Source organism: Rissa tridactyla, chromosome 6 (assembly GCF_028500815.1).
Source record: "Rissa tridactyla isolate bRisTri1 chromosome 6, bRisTri1.patW.cur.20221130, whole genome shotgun sequence".
Classification (NCBI taxonomy): Eukaryota; Metazoa; Chordata; class Aves; order Charadriiformes; family Laridae; genus Rissa; species Rissa tridactyla.
In genome coordinates, this window is record NC_071471.1 from 73,838,432 (window position 1) to 73,863,960 (window position 25,529).

Genomic DNA, 25,529 nt, shown 5'->3' on the forward strand with positions numbered 1-25,529 from the left:
GGCCTCTCGCCTGCGGTAGCGGATTGTGGCCGCAAGGACACGGCAGCCAGCGCAGCACCGCTGTGCACTGGGGGTACTGGTCGTCCCAGCTCACCACTTTTCGACCAAAAGCCGGTACTGCATCTGGAGAGAGGCCTGCTGCCCCCTCGGCCCCGCCTCTCCGCCCTCCTCTTCCGTCCCCCTCAGCTCCGCCTCCCGCTCCCCTTGACCCCGCCTCCCGGCCCTCCCCGACACGGCCTGCCGCCCCGCCGCGCAGGTGCAGGCCCACATACAGCCGCAGCGGTCAGTTCCTCCCTCCGAGCTGCGGGAGCCCAGCTCGCCCGCGAAGTGCTGGACCCCAGGGAGCGCTGCGGGGGGGCCACGCCACGGGTTTATTTCCTGCTGTCGTACACAACTCTATAAAGTTTTTAAGGAGAAAAAGCCGGGTTTGTGTGAATTCCCCGCCGGCGGGGCGTCTTCACCATGGCAACCGCTCCCAGGCGGATGGGCGCGAGGGTGGGCCAATCAGAGTGCGGGCACCGCGCTCCCATTGGTCGGATCGTCTCGCTGCGCTTCCATTGGTCGGATCGCCCCGCCGGAGGTGGGGCGCGCTGAGGATTGACGGCGGCGACGGGCCAACGGAGCGGCGCGGCCCAAGAAGGTGGGGGCGGGCGGCGGGGCGGTGACCCATGGGCGTGCGCCGTGGGCGGGGCGGGCCGGGCCCGGCCTGAGTGCTCCAGAAGCGGAGGCGGCCGGGGGAAAATGGCGGCCGGCTCGAAATCGGAGGCACATGGTCCGGGCGGAAAGCGGGGCCCGGCGGGCGGGCGCGCGGCTCAATCGGTCCGGGCCCGCGGGGCCCCCGCGAGCACGTCGTGAGGCAGCTGGACCGCGTGAAGGTGAGCGGGGGGCTGCGGGGGACCCCTAAGGCGGCCACGAGGGGTGATGGGGGGGGTACGGACTGGGAGGGCCCTGTGCGGGGCTAGGCAAACGGAGGGCCTGGGGGGGACATTGTCGGGTCGGAGGGAAGTGGTTGGGCCCGGCTCCCCGCGGGGTCATAGAATCATTTAGATTGGAAAAGACGCTTGGGATCATCGAGTCCAACCATCAACCCCACTCTACAAAGTTCTCCCCTACACCGTATCCCCTAACACCACGTCTAAATGACTCTTAAACACATTCAGGGATGGTGACTGCACCACCTCCCTGGGCAGCCTATTCCAGTGTCTAACCACTCTTTCTGTGGAGACCTTTTTCCTAATGTCCAGTCTAAACCTCCCCGTTGCAGCTTGAAGCCATTCCCTCTTGTTCTGTTGCTAATTACCTGTGAGAAGAGACCAGCACCAACCTCTCTACCTCTCTACAATGTCCTTTCAAGTAGTTGTAGAGAGTGAGGAGGTCTCCCCTCAGCCTCCTCTTCCTCAAACTAAACAGTCCCAGCTCCTTCCATCGCTCCTCATAAGATTTATTCCCCAGGCCCTTCACCAGCTTCGTTGCCCTCCTCTGCACTCGCTCCAGCACCTTGATATCTCCCTTGTATTGAGGTGCCCAAAACTGGACACAATACTCAAGGTGTGGCCTCACCAGTGCTGAGTACAGGGGGACAATCACCTCCCTGCTTCTGCTGGTCACACCATTTCTAATACAAGCCAGGATGGCATTGGCCCTCTTGGCCACCTGGGCACACTGCTGGCTCATGTTCAGGCGCTTGTCAATTAGAAGCCCCAGGTCCTTTTCTGCCAGGCAGCTCTCCAGCCACACTGCCCCAAGCCTGTAGCGCTGCATGGGGTTGTTGTAGCTCAAGTGCAGGACCTGGTACTTGGCCTTGTTAAAGCTCATTCCGTTAGCATTGGCCTGTTGATCCAATCTATCCAAGTCTCTCTGTAGAGCCTCCCTGTCCTCATGCAGATCAACACTCCCGCTTAGCTTCGTGTCATCTGCAAACTTGCTGATGATACACTCTATGTCCTTATCAAGATCATCAATAAAGATGTTAAACAGAAATGGTCCCAACACTGAGCCGTGAAGAACATCACTTGTGACCGGCCGCCAGCTGGATTTAACTCCATTGACCACCACTCTTTGGGACTGCCCATCCAGCCAGTGCTTGATCCAGCAGATCGTATGCTCATCCAGGCCACGAAGAGCCAGTTTTTCCATGAGAATTCTATGGGGAACAGTGCCAAATGCTTTTTGAAAGTCTAGGTAGACAATATCCACAGACCCCACAGGGTCCCTTTGGCCTGGGGGGTTTGGGGTGTGGTGCCGGCGATGCCAGAGAAATAAAGCCCGGCAGGGCGGTAAGAAAGTTGTGCCTGGGCCGTGCCGGTGCTGCCCCACAGGGACGCGGGGTCGGCCCCCCCATAGGTCCCCAGTGCTCCCCCTCCCCCAAAGTGCCTGTGGGTCCTCAGGGTGCCGGGCTGTGGGGTGGCTGTGCTCCCTCAGCGTCGCCCAGGGGGACTGCAGAGGCGGGGAGGAAGCGGAGAGCGGGGGCTGGTTTGGGGCCCCACACAGAGACCAGGTCTCCTCCTTCCGGGACTGGCAAATGGGCTCACGTGTCTGGTTTGGGGGCTCAGAAAGAGGGGGAGTTGTGTGGCTTTGGGCTCAGGGAGAGGGCTCTCTCTCTGTGCAGAGGGTCCGTCCTGGCCCCACTCCCAAGGGCAGAGGTGGGGTGCGGGGGGTCCCCCGGCTCATCCCCGTTGGCTGGGTGGGACAAACCAGGGGGCTTATTTCTCGCCTCCTCTTTTCCCAGGATCACCTTCTGCGGCATGGCAAGAGAATCCCGCATGGCTGATTCCTCTTGCTGCTCAGGTAACGGCACACACGGGGCTGGGGGAGCAGGGAGAAATATTTGCGAGTTCAGGGACGCTACAGATACTCCCCGTCAAAGCTGCAGAAAAGGCACATTTGCTGCCAGCGCAGAGAAGCTGAGGAGGAGTTGCAATGAACAGAGTGTGCCTCCTGCCTGAGCAGGGCCCTTGGTAGTTATGAATGGTTTCCTTTGGGGTCAAAGCCTGAACTTTCAGCTAGGATAAATTAAGAGCTGCCTGTTACCTTTGTTAGGGTCAAGTGTTTCTCTTCTGTGTGTTCCTATTGGTTCCAGGGGCAAGTGGGAAATAGCCTTTTCTTTTCCTACGTGTAACTCAATTTGGGCTAGTCTGTGGTGTCAGTCTAGTTCATGTTTGAGCACCTAGGTGCCAGTAGAAATGTACCGACTGAAATGTGATGGAAGTCGATGCGTTGCTTGATTTTTTTATTCTTTTTTATTATTGTTGCTTGACTGTGGAGGGCGTGTTTTTCTGTGGCTCAGTCCGCATTGTTCCATGGAGCCTCCAGTCTTGGACTTTTAAGCAGAAAAAGTTTGTCATTCCAGGAGAGGACTGGTCCTTCCTAGGACTTGAGGTGTGGACTTGGAGGGTCTCTTAAGTACGTGGTCAGAATGAAAGCCAAACTTCACTGGATGTTGCTGCTGTCGGTCTTCCCTTTCGCTAATGTCCCCGCAGCTTCCTCATGGGTGGGAGCTCTGAATCATCCTTAGTTTCTTTTTCAGTCTCTAACACGTTTTTTTGTCACCAGAGAGAGGTTATGTTTAAAAGTTCATTAGTTTCCTCCGGACCGTGCCAGTGACTAAAATTGAGTTACGATTCTTCAGCCAGAAAAATGACACCGCTCTTAGAGATCCAGGCTATTTCTGAACATGTATTTGTCACATGCAAATGTCCTTGGGCTGCAGATTGCCTGCGCTTGGTGCTCTGATGAGATGATACGCTGAGACAGGGATGAGCTCCGGCAGCCAGAAAAGACATGAAGCCCTGGGGTTTTTGTCTGTCTGCTTGTTTTCTGGGGTGGGGGTGCGTGTGCTTTCAAAAACAGAGTGCACTGTTGACCTCAGGTGTCAGCCTGCCGAGCTCTCTTGCTGCCCGACGTCTCCGTTTCTTTGTCACTCCTCTTTCGTGGCTACAGCTTTCGTTTGAATAATTTTAGAGGAGCGATGAAGCGACTCGCCTGCGTAAAAGTGCTGGTGATACCGGGAAGGAACGGAAGGTCCTTGTAGTGTGGACTTTGAAGTAAATGTGAAGGCTTTGTCGGCTCTCCTTCTATGGTTTTTGTATGAAATAGTTTAAGAAAACACTAAAAAGAGTATAGGGTCCGTTCCGGAGCATGTTACGCCCATGCAAGGCTTGCTTCCCTGCGTTTATTTTCTCTTCCTGAAAGCACAGTCTTCTCTTTCTGTGTGCTTACCGTTAAGCGATGCCGTGAAAAAACCTGTGTACTAAAAGGGGGAAGAAACTGTTCGTAAGAGTTCAGATGTTCAGGGGAAGCAGATTCTGTGTTCACGATAAAAGCTTTATGCTTTTTCAGTCAATAAGTCTTTAGGTTATCTTATAGCGGGAGTCGAGAAACCTTACTGAGATACTGGCATCTGTCCTAAAGGCGATCGAGGTCAAAGGAGAGACGTGGACGAACTGGGACAAAGCGGTGTCTCGCTTCTGCATGTTTTCCAGGCGTTCCCATGAAGCACCAGCAGCGTCGTAACTAGTGACGGCGAGTCCTGATGTGGTTTTGGTGAGTTGTTGCTTCCATCATGTCCTTTGTCCATAACCTACGGTGTGTCATTTTGACGTTGGCTGGAAAGAGATTTTCCTAAATGGAAACGTTTCTCGCTCAAAGCAGTTGCCTTTCTATGAAGTTCTCATCAGAGCAGGTCATCACAGATGAAGCACTGGGCAGGAGAAGTCACGAGCACCGAGACTTTGTGCTGTCTTTGCTGGCATTTGTGTTCTCGGTTGTTACAGTTGAGACGTCATAAAACCCTGTTCCTCCGCGTGTTCAGCACGGCCAAAAGCATTCGCCCATCTGCTGGTGCTTTTTGGTACCCTGATGGATCGCGGCACCAGGGATTTGATTTTCCCCCCAACCCTCGAGAGTAAAACCATTTTGGGGGGGATCTCTTATCTCGCTGATTTTTCTATGCTAAATGAAACTTTTTAAAAAAAAAAAAGCTACAGTTGTATAACTTACAAACTGACTCACGTTGTTTAACCTGCCACTGCCGAATAGCTGTGGCGTATGTTTTATAAGGCGTACGGAAGCAGTTAGGTATTTGTCGTACTTGTTTAAAATGAGAGGTGACTGAATGTAACGGGCTATTTTCCTCTGATATTTTGCATCCCCTGAAGTTCTGCATTTCTGTCTGGCTTTCAGTGGCGTGTGTTTTCCGTCAGCCCGGGGAGTTGCCTGAGTGCGGACAGAAGGGAAAAATTATTCCCCGCACGGGAAAAAAAATTTTTTTTTTTTTTGGAGGGGGGGGAATGGATGAATTCCCCAGGAAAGCGTGGATGAAAGGGGCGATGAAAGCTCTGCCAAGGGACAGCGAGGACAAGCCACAGCTTTGCCTCCTGGCACCTTTGGTGTGGGAGCAGTCGCTGGAGGTTTGATGTTTTTGTCCCAGCCCTGGGAGAGAGAAATAAGGTGTTTTTGAGGATGAAGTCTCCAGGAAAGCAACTTAAGAGCCCCAGGGTACCTGGGAAAGTGGCTCTAGTGCAACTAAATCTGCCAGTGAGTCAAAAAAGTCAGAGTTGTCAAAAAAATGCAAAGATCTAGTAACCCGTATCAACAACTGTGCCAGAGATGGTGTCGAATACTTTTTCCTCCACTCAGCCATAGTCTTTGCAAACCTTCGCGAAAGAAGGAAGTTTTAGATTCCTACCCAGCTTTGTGCTCAAAGTTTTATTTTGTTTTGGTTTTTTTCCCCTCTCTCAGCAGAATGTCAACTGGCAGCGTTTCTCCGTGGTTGCCCTTTTGTTGTGCCGTGACAATGCAGGACAGACAGAAAGGATCTGGAGTGCTCTGTGAGTATGAGGTACGTCTGCGATGCGCATATGCTTTTTTCCTAAGTGTGGACTTTGAAGTTAACAGGAAGGCTTTGTCAGCTCTCCTTCTATAGTTTTTGTATGAAATATTTCAAGAAAACACTAAAAACAACGTAAGGTCTGTTCCGGAGCATGTCACGCGGCCAAAAGCATTCGCCCATCTGCCGGTGCTTTTTGGTAGCCTGATGGATTGCGGCACCAGGGATTTGATTTCCCCCCCCGACCCTCAAAAGTAAAACCATTTGGGGGTTTTATGTTGCTGATTTTTCTATGCAAAATTAAACTTAAAAACCAAAAAAGGTAACGTTGTATAATTTACCCACTGACTCGCATTGTTTAAAGCGCAACTGCCCAATAGCTGTAGCATACACTTTATGAGGCGGAGCGAAGCATTTAGGTGTCGGTTCTAAAGGTTTAAAAAGAGAGGCGACTGAATGTTACCGGGTTTTCCCTGCCATTATGACAGAGTGCTCTGAGGTACTTTATTTCTGTCTGGCTTTCAGTGGCATGTTTCCCTGGTAGCATCTCTATCGAGCAGTGCTGCTGGCCAGATGTCCCTCCTCCTTGTGTAACACCCAAAAAAACCTGCAGTCAAATGACAACTGTGTATTTTGGAGAGGGGTAGTTTAATGGTATCAGTTCACAGTGGTGCAAGTTGAACTAGTGCCACAGGAAAGTGAAATACTTTTAGACTATTTTTAAAGAGCGTATGTAAACATAGGCACACCTTTTCAGCATGGAGCAAATGACTGAGCTTTTTTCTTTATTGCTTCTTTGGCTCTTCAGGGTTTGACCCGTCCCCCTTAGTTGCATCGACCCTGCGAGCGAGGTGAGCGGCGGCAGCAGCGCGAGGGCTGTAGCTGCGGTGGTGGCTCCGTCAGCATGGATTCTGGTTATGGCCCAGCTCGGTCCTGCCGCCCTGCATGCAGGGTGATGGATCTCCCTGTGGCCACGCTGGGAGGAAGGGGCCAGGCATCTCCCAGCGCCAGCCGGAGGGTTTGCCTTTACGCTAAGAATGTGTTTCAAATGGCATCAATTAGCCTTAATCCTGACTTTAAGAGTTGAGCTGGCGCTGGCTTTAGAAAGCTGTGCTTTATTTGGAGCTGAGGCGTTTCTCTAGAATCCTCCTGTAGCTCAGCTGCTGTCCCGTCCCTTGGTCTGAGGGAATTCCTCTACTCTCTTCTCTTCTGCGCTACTTTTTTAGCATGCTGAACTCTAACTGGGGATTTTTGTTTTCCAGGTGCCTCGTTGTAGGTGTCTCGTGCTGCTCGAGAGATGCCCCAGCCCAGGTTTGCAGCTGGTGGCGGAGCCCCACTGAGGGGAAGGGGCCAGCCCTGGGTCTGGGCGTTGTGTTCCTTTTTTGGGGGGGGAATAAAAAAAGGGGAAACGTGTGTGTGTGTGTGTCTGCGGGGCGATGGTGTCATTGGGGACACTGTGACATCACCGGGGCAGGGATGCGATGGGTCGGCGGAGGACCAGGTGAGTCGGGGATGTGGGGGTTATGTGGGGTTCCTCCCAGGAGGGGCGCGTGCGCTGTGGCCCGGCCTCCCGCGCGCACTGGCCACGCCCTCGGCGCGCCGTGGTCCCCGCCCGCGGTGGCGCTGTGCGTTGCTTCCGCAGCTCGTGCGCGTCGTTGCGGAGGCCGGTGCGGTGAGAGTCTCCAGAGAGCGGCAGCCAGAGCGCGACCCAAGACCGCTGGGACTCCGGCGAGATCCGCGCTACCTGGAGCGTGATCGGTGCCGCCCGGCCAGCCTCGAGAGCGGCCGTATGCGGTGCAGTATCGGCTGTTAGGCGTTACTGCGCCGTCAGTTTTACGGGTGTCCATCTCCATGGCAAGGCGGTCCTTCAGGACCCTGGAAGTGCCCCCTCAGTCCTCCGATGCGTGTCTCTATGGCACTTTAGTCGTCCAGGCGCCCCCTCAGTCCTCCGACTCGCATCTCTATAGCACTTTAGTCTTCCAGGAGGCCGGAAGTGCTCTCTCAGTCCACCAGCGTGCGTGTCTATAGCACTTTAGTGCTCCAAGAGCCCGTAAATGCTTGTCAGTCTTCTGGAAATCATATGCTTCTAGCACTCTTCCGAAACCATAAAACATGATTAACAGTTAAACACAAAAATATCTGAAGATCGCAAAAATAAAGTGACCCCCGCATAACTCTCCACAGCAACAACTGGACAGAAATCAAAAGTGGCAAAAGAATGCTCGTCCCCTAGTGCCGTAAAGCTGTACTGCGCATGCGCACGCCTAGTGCCGTAGGGCTGTACTGCGCATGCGCCGCGTTCTGTGCCATACAGCTGTAAGGCGCATGCGTGCCCCAGTGCAGTACAGCTGCACTGCGCATGCGCGACGGTTCACCGTACAGCTGCACTGCGCATGTGCGCCCCCTAGTGCCTTAAAGCTGTACGGCGCATGGCGCCCCCTAGTGCCGTACGGATGCACTGCGCATGCGCGATGCTTTCCGCCGTACAGCTATATTGCGCATGCGCGCCCCCGGTGCCGTACGGATGCACTGCGCATGCGCGACGCTGTCTGCCGTACGGGTGTACTGCGTGTGTACCGCCCGTAGTGCCGCACCGCTTGGTTGGCGTGGCCGCTCGGTCTGGTCTGCCCTGCTTGGCCCCTGTGAACACGTTATGAGGTAGCTGGATTGCGTGAAGGTGAGCCGAGGGCGGTGGGGAACGTGGCAGGCAGCGGCGGGGGCCTTGAGGGAACCCCGAGGGATAATTGGTGGGGCTCGGGGGGATCCCCCAGGGGATTGTGGGGGCTGAAGGTCGGACTTGAGGGAAGCTGTGGGGAGTGGAGGGACTGGGGGGACCCCGAGGGGTGGTGGAGGGAGCTGAGGTGGGGGGACACGGGTGTTCTGAGCGGGAACGGGGGCGCTGAGTTGTCCCTGGGGAGTGGCTGGGGTGGGACAGGGGTCCTGAGGGTAATGGGGAGGCCTTGAGAGGGGCTGCGGGGTGCCGAGGGGTCCCCGATGGGGAATAAGGGATGATGGGGGGGGGCTGAAGGGACTTTCTGGGGGAGGGGGAACTATGGGGGGGAGTGAGGGGACTGAGGGGGACCTGGGGGGCCGAGGGGGCCCCGAGGGGTGAGGGGGGACCTTGAGGGGGGCTGGGGGAACGGGGGGGCTGAGGGGGCCCGGACAGTGGGGAGGGGGGTCCTGAAAGTGTATTGGGGGCAAACGGGAAGGTCTGAGGGGGTGGCTGGGTGGGTGGGTGACTGTGCTGGGGGAGCCCTGAGTTTGGGGAAGGGGGCTGTGGCCTGAAGTGGGTGCTGAGTTGGAGAGGGGCTGTGAGGGGGAGAGGGGTACAGGCTGAGGGCTGATGGGGGGCAGGGCTGGGGGTGTGAGGGGAAGGTCGAGGCATTCTCCAGTGTTTGGGGGTCCCCGTGACCCTCCACTGTGTCCCATCCTGCAGGACAAGGAGTCCTACAGTGAGCTGTACTGGAAGGTCTGCGAGAGGCTCAGCACCTTCTCCGAGGTCATTGTCTTTGGCTTCAAGGGAATGTCCCCCATGACTGGCATGTTTCCCCCCCCAGCGCAGGCTGCCCCCTCACCAGTTGTTCCTCGGGGGCCTGTGCCGTCGCCATCCATGTCACAGGTATGGGGATGCTGGGACCCCTCCGGAGCTCTCTGAGACAGTCTGGGACCCCCCAGAGCCCTCTGATATCCCCTGGGATCCCCCAACCCCTCCAGGATCCCCCTGAGACCCCCTAGAATCTTCTGGTACCCCTGCTGCCCCCACAAGAGCTCTGTGGGATGTCCTGCTTCATCTTTTCCCAGGACGCTTCTGGGACTATCTGGGACCATCTAGGACCTCTCATGTTCCCCCCAGGGTTCCCTGGAGCCTTCTGGAATCCCCCACATTCCCCCCAGGACCCCTCTAGGACCTTCCCACACCCCCTCCAGGACCCCACAGATCCCCCCTGGAGCCCCCCAGGACATGCCAGAGCCCTCTGGCACCCCCTGGAGCTCCTCCCCAGTACCCCCCATGTCCCCCTGGACTGTCGTGGGAGCACCCTCTTACCCCTTGAGAGCCCCCCAGAGGCCTCCAGGACCCCTGGGACCCTTCTCCACACCCTTCAGGACCTCCTTGAGCCCCCCCGGGCCCCACAGAGCCTTCTGAGAGCTCCCCCGGTACCCCCCACATCTCTGTGGGACCCCCTGCACCCCCGGAGAGCCTCCCAGGATCTTCTGGTTCCCCTCATGTTCCCCCCAGGGCTCCCTGGAAACTTCTGGGACCCCTCCAAGCCTTCCAGGATCCCCTGGAGCACTCTGGGTCACTCTGACACCTGCTCTAGGATCCCCTAGAGACCCCCAGAGCGCTCTGGGACCCACTGGAGCCCACCCCCGGTATCCCCCACATCCCCCTGGGACGCTTCTGCGACCTCCCCCCAACCCCATGAGAGCCCCTCAGAGTCCTCCAGGACCCCCTGGGACCCTTTGTCTTCCCCCAGGACTCTCTGGGACCCTCATGGGACTCCCCACATTCCCCCAGCACTCCCTGTAGCCCCCTGGGACCCTCACACACCCTCTCCGGCACCCCACACATTGCTGCCAGGACACCCCAGAGACTTCTAGGGTCCCCCTGGAGCGCCCCCACCGCTACCCCTCACATCCTGTTGGGACCCCCCGCACCTCCCGAGAGCGCCCCCAGTGCCTTCCAGGATCCCCTGGAGCCTCCTGGGACCCTCCTGCACCTTTCCTCCAGAGCCCTCCAGGACCCCATGGACCCCTCATATTCCCCCAGGACTCTCTGGGGCCTGGGAACCCCCACATTCACCCCCGGGACTCCCTGGAGCACCCTGAAACCCTCTCACCTTCCCCCTGGGACCCATCCACACCCCCTCAGGACACCCCAGAGCCCGCTAGGACCCTCCTGGGACCCCCCATTCCCCACTGGGAGCCCCTGGACTCCTCCATGGCATGCCCCACATGCCCCTGGGAGCCCCCACGCCACCGGAGAGCTCCCTTAGAGCCGTCTAGGATGCCCTGGGACCCTCCCACACCCCCCCAGGATCTTCAAGGGAGTGTCCCCCATCACTGGCATGTTTCCTCCCCCCAGCGCAGGCTGCCCCCTCACCAGTTGTTCCTTGGGGGCCTGTGCCGTCGCCGTCCATGTCACAGGTATGGGGATGCTGGGACCCCTCCGGAGCTCTCTGATACCCTCTGGGATCCCCCAACCCCCCCAGGATCCCCCTGAGACCCCCTAGAATCTCTTGGGACACCCTGCCCCCCCCACAAGAGCTCTGTGGGATGTCCTGCTTCATCTTATCCCAGGACGCCTCTGGGACTATCTGGGACCATCTAGGACCTCTCATGTTCCCCCCAGGGTTCCCTGGAGCCTTCTGGAATCCCCCACATTCCCCCCAGGACCCCTCTAGGACCTTCCCACACCCCCTCCAGGACCCCACAGATCCCTCCTGGAGCCCCCCAGGACACGCCAGAGCCCTCTGGGACCCCCTGGAGCACCTGCTGGTACCTGCCACGTTCCTCTGGGACCCCACCCCCTGAGAGCCCCCCCAGGGCCCTCCAGGATCCCCCTGGGACCTGTCGTGTTCCCCCAAGACTCCCTGGAGCCTTCTGGAACCCCCCACATTCCCCCTGGGACCCTCCCACACACACCCCCCAGAACACACCAGAATCCCCTGGGTCCCCCCCAGGACACCCCAGAACCCTCTGGGATCCATTGGAGTCCCCCCGGTACCCCCCACATCCCACTGGGACCCCCATTACACCTGCTTCCCCCTCCCAGGGGACACCAGCTCCTGCCAAATGCTCTGGGAGCGCTGGAGCCTGACAGCATCTCGGCAAAGGAGAGATGAGCGAGGAAGCGAGCGGGGACCCCCTGGATGCAGAGAGGAGGATAAAGGAGCTGCGGAGCAGAGACCAATGGGGGCTCAGATGGGATGAGAGAGAGGGAAAGAGAGATGAATTGCCACAAGGTGCCCCAGGTATTTGCTCTAAAGCTTTAAAAAGAGGGAACTGAATGTAACGGATTTTTTTTACCCCTGATATTTAGACAGCATGCTCTAAAGTACTTTATTTCTGTCTGGCTTTCAGTGGCGTGTTTCCTCGGCAGCCCAGTAGCATCTCTCTCAGGCAGTGCTGCTGGCCAGATGTCCCTCCTCGTTGCGTAGCACACAAAAAACCTTGTAGTCCAATTATAACTATGTATTTTGGAGAGAGATAGTGTTATGGTATCAATTCCCAGCTGTGGAAGTGAAATCAGTGCCTGAAGAAAGTCAAATACTTTTATAGCGTAAGTATTTTTATTCGGTGTATATAAACCTAACGCACACCTTTTCACCGAAAGGGAAGGGACAAGGCATTTCCCAACACCAGTGAGAAGGTTTACTGTTACGCTAAGAACGTGTTCAAAATGGCATCGGTTAGCTTTAATCCTGACTTCAAGAGTTGAGCTGGCGCTGGCTTTTGAAGGCTGTGCTGTGTTTGGAGCTGAGCTGTTTCCACAGAATCCTCCTGTAGCTCAGATCCTGTCCTGTCCCTCTGATGGAATTCCTCTACTCTCTTCCGGGCTATTTTTTAAGATACTGAGCTATAACTGGGGATTTTTGTTTTCCAGGTGCCTTGTTGTAGGTGTCTCGTGCTGCTCGAGAGATGCCCCAGGCCAGGTTTGCAGCCAGTGGCGGAGCCCCTCGCCCCGAGGGAAAGGGGCCAGCCCTGGGTCTGGGAGTTTTGGGGCTTTTTTTGGGGGGAGTAGAAGGGTGTCTGTCTGTGTGTGTGTCTCGGGGGGTGATGGTGTCATTTGGGACACTGCAACATCACTGGGGCAGCGATGATGCAGCAGAGGAGCAGGTGAGTGGGGGACGTGGGGTTACGTGAGGGTCTCCCAAATGAGGTGGTTCACAGCCCCAAAACATCTGAAAATCTTGGAATGCGTTAAAAAAATGTGAAAACCTGTAACTATGGGCGCGAGGCACTGAAATAGAGAACAATCTGTCATTTATATATGAGAAATATATATACTGAGAAATAATATTATGTATGTAAAATAACTTCAAAATAAAAACCTCTATGTCTAAGGATTCTATGATTCTGTGCTTGTGTTATATAAAAGATCCTAGAAATAAAAATATTTTAAAAAATGTATTTATAAAAAGATATTAGTGTCAAAATAGATGTGTAAGCAGACAGTCTAAATAGATATTCTGTATCATAAATGTTAAAATCTAAGCAGATTTTCTACATAAGTGCAAACAGGTGATATAAATTCCCTAAATAGATAATGTGTAAATAACTAAGGGGGTGCTGCCGCCCGGCGGCTGAAGGCTGGTCCTGCAGGTGTGCGCTCCTCCGTGCGCTGTGGCCGCGCCTCCGGCTCGCCTTGGCCCCCGCCCCCGGCGGCGCTGTGCGTTGGTTCCGCAGCTCGTGCGCATGCGCGGTTTCGCGGGGGCCGTTCCGGCGCCGGTCTCGAGAGCGCGGCGGCCGGAGGGCGAACCAGGACCGCCGGGACTCCGTCGAGCTCCGCGCCACCTGGAGCGCGATCGGTGCAGCCCGCCCGCCGTCGAGAGCGGCCGTCGGCGCTCCAGTGTCGGCTATTACGCGTTACCGCGCCCCCGTCTGTGCCCGGCAGTTTTCCTGTTGTCCATTTCCATGGCCCCTCAGTCAGCCGACGCGCCTCTCTATGGCACTTTAGTCCTCCAGGACGCCGCTCAGTCAGCCGACGCGCCTCTCTATGGCACTTTAGTCCTCCAGGACGCCGCGCAGTCAGCCGACGCGCCTCTCTATGGCACTTTAGTCCTCCAGGACGCCGCGCAGTCAGCCGACGCGCCTCTCTATGGCACTTTAGTCCTCCAGGGCGCCGCTCAGTCAGCCCACGCGCCTCTCTATGGCACTTTAGTCCTCCGAGGTGCCGCTCAGTCAGCCGACGCGCCTCTCTATGGCACTTTAGTCCTCCGAGGTGCCGCGCAGTCAGCCGACGCGCCTCTCTATGGCACTTTAGTCCTCCGAGGTGCCGCTCAGTCAGCCGACGCGCCTCTCTATGGCACTTTAGTCCTCCAGGACGCCGCGCAGTCAGCCGACGCGCCTCTCTATGGCACTTTAGTCCTCCGAGGTGCCGCTCAGTCAGCCGACGCGCCTCTCTATGGCACTTTAGTCCTCCGAGGTGCCGCGCAGTCAGCCGACGCGCCTCTCTATGGCACTTTAGTCCTCCGAGGTGCCGCGCAGTCAGCCGACGCGCCTCTCTATGGCATTTTAGTCCTCCAGGACGCCGCGCAGTCAGCCGACGCGCCTCTCTATGGCACTTTAGTCCTCCGACGTGCCGCGCAGTCAGCCGACGCGCCTCTCTATGGCACTTTAGTCCTCCGAGGTGCCGCTCAGTCAGCCGACGCGCCTCTCTATGGCACTTTAGTCCTCCAGGACGCCGCTCAGTCAGCCGACGCGCCTCTCTATGGCACTTTAGTCCTCCGAGGTGCCGCTCAGTCAGCCGACGCGCCTCTCTATGGCACTTTAGTCCTCCGAGGTGCCGCGCAGTCAGCCGACGCGCCTCTCTATGGCACTTTAGTCCTCCAGGACGCCGCGCAGTCAGCCGACGCGCCTCTCTATGGCACTTTAGTCCTCCGAGGTGCCGCGCAGTCAGCCGACGCGCCTCTCTATGGCACTTTAGTCCTCCGAGGTGCCGCGCAGTCAGCCGACGCGCCTCTCTAGGGCACTTTAGTCCTCCAGGACGCCGCGCAGTCAGCCGACGCGCCTCTCTATGGCACTTTAGTCCTCCAGGACGCCGCGCAGTCAGCCGACGCGCCTCTCTATGGCACTTTAGTCCTCCAGGACGCCGCGCAGTCAGCCGACGCGCCTCTCTATGGCACTTTAGTCCTCCACGACGCCGCGCAGTCAGCCGACGCGCCTCTCTATGGCACTTTAGTCCTCCAGGACGCCCCTCAGTCAGCCGACGCGCCTCTCTATGGCACTTTAGTCCTCCAGGACGCCCCTCAGTCGGCTGACGCTCGTCTCCACGGCACTTTAGTCCTCCAGGAGCCCAGAAGTGCCCGCTCAGTCCTCCCACGCTCGTCTCTATAGCACTTTAGTCCTCCAGGAACCCTCTCAGTCCTCCCACGCGCCTCTCTATGGCACTTTAAGTCCTCCAGGACGTCCCGCAGTCCGCCGACACGCGTCTCCATGGCGATTTAGTCCTCTAGGATCCAGAAAGTGCTCATCAGTCTTCTGGAAATCACCTGCTTCCAGCACTCTTCTAAAACCATAAAACATGATTACCAATTAACCACAGAAATATCTGAAGATCACAAAAATAAAGTGACGCCTGCAGAACTCTCTTCTCTACAGCAACAAGTAGACAGAACTCAAACAAAAGCGGTAAGAGAATCACCAGAGGCAAGTGCCCAATAGAAATAAAAGTGACTGTTGCTTTGCCTGCTGGGAACTTAAGGCATAAGAAAAGGAGCTCCTACCCCTGTGGCCACCTCTTTGCCTTCGGGGGGGGGGGGGTTGTCCCCGCCCCTTTCTCCAGGGGATTGTGGGAAGGGTGGTGGGCGGGGCCCGATGGCAGTGGGCGGGGCCCGGGGTATATGAGCCACAGGCTCGGCTCAGGAGCTTGTTCTGCTGCTGGGCTCCTCTGGGGTCGGTGCTCTGCTGGGCCTTCATTTGGCTGCAGCTTTGGGGCAGGCATGTTTTGGTATTTAGGGAGGCAGAGGTAAGAAGGCTGAGCTAAGACCTTCAGGACCAGTACACATCCTGCCACCTGTATAGTAGAAAGTTGACTGGTATGCAGCTTTTTTGTTTCCTTTTTTTTCAGGTCAGTAACTTTGTGATGAGTGTTTAGGGGATGCCCAGATGGTTTAATAGTGTGCTTTCCTCTATTCTAGGAGTGCTGCATTTTCCTAGAATTCCTAACTTTATTGAAGATGGGCCAGAGGTTTTTTCCACCGGTTTTGCAGTATGCTGTGTGAGTTGCTGATCTTGTTTCTCTTAATTGGGTTGATGATGAGATTATATTGTTGGGGTTAGGGTGAGCATTTTGCATGCATCTGCATATTGTACTTTAGCACTTCTCAAGAAAGCAGCAGGGATGTAAGGCATAGTGTCATTCAGGGTATGGCATGGCTCATCACCTTTCCCCATTGCCCAAAGAGTGCCGTGGTGTCCCTAGAGTTTTTGCAGCTTGCAGCAGGCCCCTCGTAGATTGTGTCAGGGCATTACTTATTTTGTGGGTCTATAGCAGAGCCCAGAGTCCGTGGGAAGACAGAAGATAGGAGGTGCCTGCTGAACACAGGGTATGGCTCAGAAGAGCAGCTCCTTAGGAGTGGCTGACACAGGGGTTTCAGGGTTGCAAATATAGAATGGGAGCTGTCAAGAAGAAGTGGGGGTCCTTCCCTGACAGTTGAGGAGAAGAGGTTTCTAAAAGTTTTGGTGCTGGGGGTTGGCTAGGAAATGGAGGCAGGTTCATCAGTCTTTATCATATCGGTTTTGCATTTGGATTTGGGTGTCAAGAGGGTCTGGTCTGTTCTAGTCCCTTGCATTTGAGGTGAGCTGGATAGTATTGAGGAGGAGCATGGGACTGGTGATTTCACAGAAATGCAATGGTAATTTTGTGTTTGTTGGTATCTTAGGTGTCATAAATAATTGCTGCTGCAGCCTCCGACTCTAGAATCGGCGTGAAACAGGTGAGCGGATTGCCATGGCACCTCTGAGGATGAGGGTGCTGTAGAAGAGGTTGGCCTCTACTATCAGGGTGGTCACTGCTGGAGCCATGGTTTCTTTTTGTTTTACAGTTGAAGAGGAACCTGGTGACTGCAGGAACACATCAGTTAGCTGTTTGTTGTGGGTTTTTTGTCAAGGATGAATTCAGACCCCTGGCTGTCTGAAAGCTAAGTAGAGGCACAGGCGCTGGAGGGGGGGCCAAGGTTGACAGTTTCAGGGAGGAGTTTTCAAGTCAGGGTAGAGCAGAGGGCTATCCAGGAGGAGTGTCCTCTGAGTAGGTAAAGGGAGTGGGTTACTCTTCAGCAAAAAGCTAGTGTGTGCTGGGCAGGGCAGTTCTGGCCTGTGTCTGTTGTTGTGTAGTTTGTGTGCTGTCTTCCGTGTCTTGGACTTTCCTTAGGTTTTGATATCCTCGTTTCTCTTTGCACTCAAGGGGCACAGCATGTGCCTTGGGCAGCCCCTGTAGAGTCTCGAATGCCTGTGCTAATTGGCAGAGCACCCAATGGGCACTTCTTGCATAACAATTTTAAAGTGCAGATCGGACTTGCCTCTTGGAAGTTTCTAGATGGTCCTCTTCTGCAGCATCGTTCGTGGCTGCATGAGCAGCTCTGTTCTCTGAGCTATAGCAGCTCTAGCCATCTGCTTTTATGAACTGGGATTTCTTCCCTGCATCCTTACATTCTCAGGTCTTGAAGCCAGGCTTCCTGCACATATGTCATCTCCATTTTGACAGGAACTTCTTGGAATGGGCTGTTACATTTGACTCTCTTATGATTTTTATGACTTTGCCACAGAGCCTCCTCACGTCCATGCTGTGGCCATTGGTCTTCTTGCCCAACAGCATCTCTTGTCTGAAAGTCATTCTTCTTGTGGAGAGTTTTCTCTTATCTTGGAGTCACGTTGTTGTCTATAGTGCTGCGTGGTGTTGGGCTGCACGTGGGTGTGTTTGGCGTGGAGCTGCCCTGCCTGGGGGTGTAGAGTCAGGGGTAGGTGGAACAGCAATAAGAGTCTATGGGTAATATGTTGATCTGCCAAGACTGTTTAGCCAAAGGTTGTACAGTCATCTGGGATCAAGCAGCCATTGGCAGGGACAGTCATTTCCATAGTGTGTTATGGGGATGATTGGAGCCTCCTGGGAGGGCCTGTTTGGCAGTAGCGAAGCAGATTGAAGGTGTTAAGGCTTGTATGTGTGGGGATTAATGTTGGGTCCAATTTTTTTTAATGGCAGGTTGTAGTTGGAGCCTAGATGATATTCCTAAATGGAAACAAGACCCCTGGAATTATTCAGCTACTGATCAGCATCTGGGTGACTTGTTTACTAATTTTTTCAGATGCAGAGGGACAAGATGTGCACCAAAGAGTCATGGAGAAGGCAAGCAGGACCCTGTAAGAAGGTGGGTCAGTTCACGGTGCTGGAGGGAAGATGTGACTGGTGGCTATATCATTATATTATGGCTTGGTGGTGGGGTGTGGGTGTTTTTTTTTTTTTTTTTTTTTTTCATTTTGAAGGTATGAAGTGATGAGTAAAGCAGGATATTGGCACCGGATGTGACTCTCGGGCAAGGTGGTCAATGAATAGTGGGCTGAAGCAGCAATTCTTCTCAGATGTTATATTGTGGGTGAAGTTTTTAGTGTCCTTTGTGTCTGTTTTACAGGTAGTCTGTAAGCCTCAAAGCAGCAGCCCAAAACCATGGAGGGCAGGTGGGCGAGAGGCCAGGGTAAAGGAGTAGGAGACAGGAATGGCTGTAGGCAGGCTGAGGTGTCAGGCAGTATGTCAGCATATGTCTTTTGGTTGGCTTTTTTTTTTCAGGTGCAGGATGCAGGCTCAGAGGGACTAAGCCGCATGCTGATGAGCGTGCTGAGAAGGTGAGGCGGTTGTGGGCCACATTGGTGTCTTAATAGTGAAGTATTATACGGCAACCTGGTTAATTATTTATCTTCTGGTTTTGCAGGTGCCCTGTGAGCCATCTTTGGAAGTGGGTGAGCATTAGAGGTGAGCCGAGGCAGCAGTGAGGAGGAGCTTGTGGCTGGTGATTTCTCACACGTGCAACAGTAATTTTGTTTCTTGGTATCTCAAGCAATGATGGCCACAGCATTTGACTCTGGAAGGAGCAGGTGAGTGGAATCCCATTGCGCTTTTGAGGAAGGGGAAATTGTGGAAGAGGTTGGCGGTGGCCTCTCTGAAACTTCTTGCTGTCACTGTTTGGTTTTCTTTAATTGTAGATGATGATGAACCTGGTGACTACAGGAATGTCCCAGATAGTCGATGTGCTGTTTTTTTTTTTTTTTCTGTCGACATCGGATTTAAGACCTCCAGCCCTCTGAAAGCTAAGTTGAGTGGCCAGGGCTGGGGAGGGGCTGGAAAGGGAGAAGTTTGTGATTTGCAGGGAGGCCTCTTAAAGTTAGAGAAGGGCAGAGGGCTGTCCTGGAGCCATCCCCTTTGAGCAGGTAAAGGGAGCAAGTTAGTCTTCAGCATAATGCTAGCATGAGCCGGGCAGGGTGGTTCCAGCCTGCATCTGTTGTGTTGTTTGTGTGGTCTGTCTTCTGTGTCCTAAACCTTCCTTGGGTCTCGATGCTCTCTTTACACTTGAGGAGCACAGTCTGTACTTCAGACACCATCCCAAGAGTCTTGAATGCCAGAACTCATTGGCACTGCCCCAGTCAGGCCCCACTTTTCTTGCATTATAAGCTTAAACAGTGGATCGGCCTTGCATCTCGGAAGTTTCTGAGTGGTCCTCAACTGCAGCATTGTTCCTGGCTGCATGAGCAGCTCTGTTCTCTAGCCATCCATTTTCAGTGACTGGGACTTCTTCCCTGCATCCTTAAGTTCTTAGGTCTTGAAGCCAGGCTTCCTGCACGTACATCTCAGTTTGAGTCACTTGTTGTCCCGGACCATTACATTGTACTCATTTCTTGGGGTTTCCCTAGAGCCTTCTCGTGTCACCATTGTGATCTTGCAGGTCTTCTTGCCTAACAGTTGCTTATGTTGGTGTCATCCTTCTTGCTGAGAGTTTTCCCTCATTTGTGAGGTGCATTGTTTGTAGTGTTCTGTGTAATGTCGGTCTGTGCTTGTGTGTGTTTGGCTCGGAGCTGCTCTGCCCGGTCATGTAAACTCTGGGGTAGGTGGAACATCAATAGGAGTCTATGGTTAGTTTGTTGATCTACCTAGACTGTTGAGGCAAAGGTGGTACAGTCAACTCCCATCAAGTAGCCATCAGCAGGTTGTGTGGGCAGCTCTTTAATTAATGGGGTTGTTTTGGGATGAGCAGAGCTATGTGGGAGGGGCTGTTCAGCAGTAGTGAAGCAGACTGCATCAGGAAGATGTTAAGGCTGCTTTGTGTGGGGTGCAGTGTTTGTATGTTGTGTGGTTTTTTTTTTTAATGTCAGGCTGTAATTGTACTCCAGATGGTACTTCTAAGGCAAAACGAGACCTTTTTGAGGGTGTGCGCGTGTCACATGGGGTTCCCCCTAAAAGAGGCAGTTCACAGCCCAAAAAATGCCTGAAAATTCATGTGGGGAATGTGTGTTTAAAAAAACAATAAAACCTGTATATATGGGTATGAGGCATTGAAATAAAGAACAATTTCTCATTTTTATACATATTGAAAAATATGAGTGTATGTATATAAAAAGGAATTCAAAATAAAAACCTCTATCTACTATATTATATAAAGGATGTTATTGTATTAAAAGATCTGTCCCATAGCCAATTTTTGCCTTCATGGTTCTCTCTCTGTCTCGCTCCCTGTTGCTTCCTCCCGTCTGATCCGTAGCCCATAGCTGTTTTCTTTCCCCTGTGGCTCCCTTTCCCTGTTTTTTCACCGCCCACCCTTCTCTGCCCTGTAGTAGATTGCTGTTGCATTGGGTTTAAGTGACAAGGTTTTGCTGGCTGAGTTGTGGCGGGCAGGGGTGGGTTCTGTGAGAAGACACCAGAAGCTCCCCCCATGTTGGGCACAGCCAGCTCAGAGAGGGACCTGCCGCTGGTCAAAGCTGAGCCCATCAGCAACACTGGCCAGGAGTGGAGCAGAGAGTCCCTGCAACAGGTGGCGGCCCTGCTGTTGGAGCGGAAAAAGAGTGCGAGGAGGAAGGAGCAGCACAGACAATGTGAGATGAACTGACCACAATCCTGACTCCCTGACACCTCCATTGTCTGGGGGTACGACGTAGAGAAGTCATGAATGAAGATGATCCCAGAAAAAGAGAGAGGTGGTGGGAAGGTGTTTTTTTTAAAATTTGTTCTTATTTCTTATTTGATTGACAATAAGTGAATTTCCCCAAGTTGAGTCTGTTGTTTTTGTGACTATGAGCGATCTCTTTGTCCTTGTCTCAACCTACAAGCTTTTTCATTTTAACTTCTCCCCTTGTCTTTTTGAGGAAGGGCAATGATAGAGAGGCTGGGTGGGTACCCAGGGGCCAGCCAAGGTCAATCCACCACAGATTACTTCTATTAAGCTTTGTGTCCTTGTCTTTTAATACTTGACTATGTTTCTTTTACCCAATCTCTTTTGAAACTTTATTTCTCTCTTTCCATCCCTTTCTCTTAAATTCTTGCTTAGGTTTGTTGAACCCAGTTTGTTTCTAAAATTTTCTTGCTACTTTTCCCTCTCTCTGTCTCCCCAAATTAATTTTAATTTATTTCCCATGTTCTTGCACCCTGTCGCTTTTCATAATTCTCTTCCTCGATCTCTTTCTATGCACTTCTGCATACCTATCTTTTAAGTCTTTGGTAGGATTCTCATATCCTATGCCTTTCAAAATTTTGTGTCTATATCTCCTCCTAGCCATCTGCCTGCCTATAATTCCCAATTCTCCCCTCTATTTTCAGCACACTGTAACTTTTTTCATTTTTTTTCTGCATCTGCCTGTCACTTTTTTGCTTATGTTTCTTGTACCCTGTCGCTTCTCAAAATTTTCTTTCAATGTGTACTTCTGCCAGGGTCCCTGTTTCTATTTTGTATTTCTTGATCATATTTCTTTTCCCCTGCTCCTGTGTGTTGTCTCTTCTTATCCTGCTGGTTACTTCCACCTCTCTCCCCTGGTCCCCGTCTGTCTCATTTATTTCTCTATCTCTCGTGGTTTCTTTGCTGCTTTTTTCTTCCCTTTTGTCCCTCTGTCCTGCCGCCTTTGGGCATGGAGCCTTGTAGCCAACTCACTGCCGGGATTTCTTGGGCACGTTAAGGAATAAACACTTCCTGCCTCCTCTGCGCCCCTGGAGGCACTTGCTGCCCCCAGGGTGCAGAGCTCATTGCCAGGGACAGGCTCAGGGGAGGGGGTGATGTGCTGTGGGGCTTTGGCAATGGCCCCTCTTCCCAGTGGGCTCCAGCTGGGGCTGAGGCAGCCCAGGTGAGACCCATGAGGGGAGGATGGGCTGGGCTGGGCCAGGCTCAGGTTCAGCCAGTGAGGCTGAGGTCGCAGCTGGCTCTGCTGTGCTGAGGGGCCTGCCTGGCCATGGCTGCCTGCTGGAGCTGGCTGAAGAGTGACACAAAGGGGGTTCCACAGGCATGTGCCTCCAGCAAGGCACAGACGGTTCCCACGGCAAGGAAGGATCCCTCCCAGCCATCCCTGACAGAGCGCACCACCAGCACAGAGCGCCAGGAGCTCGCTGCCTCTGTCGTCTGCACATGTGAGCCACCGTGCCTCTGGGAAGCATAGTGGGGGAGGAGTTTAATGGTATGCTTTTTTTTTTTTTTTTTTTTTTAAATTCCAGGTACACTGCATTTTGAGGAATTCACAACTTTACGGAAGAGGGAGCTGTTTTTTTTCAACGTGTTTGCTGTATGCTGTGTAAGTTGCTGATACCGTTTTTCTTTATACGGGTGATGGTGAGATTATTTAGCAGGGGGTAGGGTGAGCATCTCGAGTCCTCCCTTTCCCCCTTACTTTCCCACCATCCCCCACTTCCTCATTTCGAACCCCCCTGCTCGCTCTCACCTCTTTCCCCATTTCCCCTTTTCTTCTCCTCTTTCCTCCCCCGTCCTCTGTCTGCCTTTCTACTCTTTCCACATTCTCCCCCTTGTTTCATGTCACCCCTTTTCTCTCTCTTTGCTCCTCCACGTCCCACCTTTCCACTTCCTTTACCTTTTATTCCCCCTGTTCCAAGTCTCCCCTTTTCCTCTTTCAGCCTTCTTTGTTCCCTCTCCCCCACATTCCTCTCTGTCCCCTCTCCCCCCTTTCCCTATGTGTCACTCACTGCCTCCCCCTTTCCTATTCTCTGTCTCCCTTTCCCTTCTTTTCCCCATTCTACCCCCAAGTGCCCTGTCAGCCCTTCCCCCGTCTTTGTTCCTCCTTCTCTCGTGTTCCCCCCTTTCTACTTCCTTTACCCTTTCTTTCCTCTGTTCTGTCTCCCTTTCCCCACCTTTTCTCTTGCAGCCTCCCCTGTCCCCCTTTCCCGTTTCTTTTCCCATCACCCCTATCCCCTCATTTCCCCTGTCTTCCCCCCCAGTTTCCCCATTCCCCATTTTCCTTTTCTTCCCCCGTTCCCTTTCCCTTTCTCCCCTGCCCCCAACCTGGTCCCCCATTTCCCTTTTCTTTCTCCCCTGTCCCTCTTTCCACTTACTTTGCCCTTTGTTCCCCGCTTGTCCCACCTTTTCCCCTTTCTCCCCCAGGTCCCCATTCCATCTTTTCTGCCTCTTTCCCACCCCACATTCTCTCTTGCCCCCTCCCTTGTCCCCGCTTTCTCTGTTGTCCCCCATGTCCCCTATCCATCCTTTCTGTTTCTTTCCCCGCGTGTCCCATCCCCGCTTTCCCCTCTTCTCCCCCTGCCATACCCCTTTCCCCCATGCTTCCTGTCCCCAGCTTTCTGTCTTTTTTCCCTGTCCCCTTTCCCATTTCTTACCCCTGCCCCCTCTTTCTCTCTTGCCCCCCTTTCCCCCTGTCTTTCTCCTCTTTTGTCCCCCCTTTTGTCCTCCCTGACTTTTCCCTTCAGACTCCTCCTGTCTCTACCCTTTCCCCGGCGTTCCCCTTTCTCGCACCCGTCCCCTATCCACCTTTTTCTTTTTCCACCCTGTTCCCTCTCACACCTTTCTTCCTTTCTTTCCTCCCCATTCCCAATTTTTCCCCTTTCTTCCCCTCTACCCCCTTTTCCCCCCATCCCCCCTTTCCACTTTCTTTCCCTCCCGTCCCCTTTTCCCATTCTATCCCCCCTGTTCCCTGTCCTTCCTTCCCCCCTTCCTTCACCCCTTGTCCCCCGCTTCTTTCTTTGGCCCCTTTCTTTTCCTCCTGTACCCCTTATTCCTTTCCCCTGTCTGCCCTTTCCCCTTTCTTCTCAGCCATCCTCTCTTCCTCCTGTCCCTCTTCCCCCATTCTTACCCTGTTGAGCCCTGTTCCTCCTTTCCTCCTTTCCCCATTCTTTCCCCCTCGTGCCCTCTTCCTCCTTTCCTTCTTTCCCTGTTATTTACCCCTTGTCCCCTCTTCCTTTTTTTATTTCTTTCCCCATTCTTTTCCCTACATCATCTCTTCCCCCTTTCTTTCTTTTCCCATCCTTCCCCCCTCTACCCTCTTCCCCCTTTCTTCCTTTACCTATTCTTTCCACCCCATCCCCTGTTCCTCTTTTCCTTCTGTCTGCTTTCTTTCCCCATGTCCCCTTCTTCCCCCCTTCCCGTTTCCTGCTATTCCATTCCTTCTTTCCCCATTCTTTGCCCCTTCTCCCTTGTTTCTTTTTCCCCTTCCGTCTCCATCCTTCCCAGCCACTTCTCTGTTGCATCTTGATATTGTTCACCATTCTTTTTTCCTCATTGTTCCTGTTCTTTCTTTCCTTCTTTCCCCATTCTTTTTCCTCTGTCCCCTTTCTGCTTTTCTTTCTTTCCTTCCTCATTCTCTTCTCTCTGTCCCCTCTTCCTCCTTTCCCTTCTTTCACCATTCTTTCCCCCATTCCCTGTTCTTCCTTTCCTTTATGCCCCCTTTCGCGCCCCCTTTCGCGCCCCCTTTCGCGCCCCCTTTCGCGCCCCCTCTCTCCCTCTCGCGCCCCCTCTCTCCCTCTCGCGCCCCCTCTCTCCCTCTCGCGCCCCCTCTCTCCCTCTCGCGCCCCCTCTCTCCCTCTCGCGCCCCCTCTCTCCCTCTCGCGCCCCCTCTCTCCCTCTCGCGCCCCCTCTCTCCCTTTCTCCCTTCTTCTAGCCCTCTCCTTTTCTGCTTTTCTTTCCTCCCCTTGTCCCTTCTTTCCCCCTACTTCCCCCACTGTTCCCTGTTCCTCCTTTATTCTTCCCCATCCACTCTTCTTTCTTCCCTTCTTTCCTCATTCTTCCCCTTTCCATATTTTCTTCTTCCCCTTTCTTTCCCCTGTGCCTTGTTCCTCCATTCCATCTTTCCCCCTCGTACCCTCTCTTCCACCCCGTCCCCATTCTTTTCCCCCGTTCCCTGTGCCTTATTTACTTCTTTCCTTCCCTTTCCCACCACCCATCTCCTGTTCCTCATTTCTTTCTTTTCTCCATTTCCCCCATTTCCTGTTTCCCCTTTCCTTCTTTCCTCGTTCTTTCCATGTCCCATTTCTTCTACCACAATATCGTTTCTCCTTTCATTCTTTTGCCTGTCCTGTTCCTTCTTTCCCCATTCTTTCCTGCCCATCCCTTGTTCTTCCTTTCCTTCTTTCCTAATTCTTCCCCCCATTCTGTGTCCCCTTTCCTTCTTTTCCTGTTCTTCCCCCATATCGCCTGTTTTCCCTTTACTTTTCCACATTATTTCCCCGTATTCTGTGTTTCTCCTTCCTTTCTTAATCCATTTATCCCTCCTGTCCCCTGTTCATCCTTTCCTTCTTTCCCCTTTCTTTTTCCTCTGTCCCATGTTCATTTCCTTTTTCCCCATCCCTTCTGCCTGTTTCCTCTTCCTTCTTTCTGCCTTCTTTCCTTTCTGTGCCCTGTTCCATCTTTCCTTCTTCCCCCATTCTTCCCACCCTATTCCCGTATTTAGCATTTCTTCCTCCTCTGTCCTTTTTTTTATCCCCCATCCCCTCTTCCTCATTTTCTTTCTTTTTCCTCCTCCTCCTCTTTCCTTATTTCCCCAATCTTCTCGTTTGTCC

General features: G+C 53.7%; 3 long non-coding RNA genes across 10 annotated transcripts; all 3 read left to right on the top strand.

The window, feature by feature from the left end:
* Positions 1–258: 258 nt before the first annotated feature.
* LOC128911740 (uncharacterized) lies at positions 259–7,240 on the top strand. 7 transcript variants are annotated; one of them, XR_008467157.1, is made up of 6 exons: positions 711–875; positions 2,729–2,787; positions 4,411–4,542; positions 5,743–5,839; positions 6,636–6,678; positions 7,090–7,240. It is a non-coding gene; the product is annotated as an uncharacterized LOC128911740 (long non-coding RNA). The 7 variants fall into 7 exon arrangements; XR_008467159.1 differs by lacking the exons at positions 711–875; positions 2,729–2,787 and adding an exon at positions 259–640; XR_008467156.1 differs by lacking the exon at positions 2,729–2,787.
* Positions 7,241–8,350: 1,110 nt separating this feature from the next.
* On the top strand, positions 8,351–12,894 carry LOC128911679 (uncharacterized). The gene is made up of 3 exons (XR_008467136.1): positions 8,351–8,504; positions 9,264–9,446; positions 11,601–12,894. It is a non-coding gene; the product is annotated as an uncharacterized LOC128911679 (long non-coding RNA).
* Positions 12,895–14,525: 1,631 nt separating this feature from the next.
* LOC128911800 (uncharacterized) lies at positions 14,526–18,570 on the top strand. Of its 2 annotated transcripts, XR_008467173.1 has the most exons (5): positions 14,526–15,178; positions 15,688–15,767; positions 17,851–17,913; positions 18,330–18,385; positions 18,472–18,570. It is a non-coding gene; the product is annotated as an uncharacterized LOC128911800 (long non-coding RNA). The 2 variants fall into 2 exon arrangements; XR_008467174.1 differs by lacking the exon at positions 15,688–15,767.
* The last annotated feature ends 6,959 nt before the right edge of the window (positions 18,571–25,529 follow it).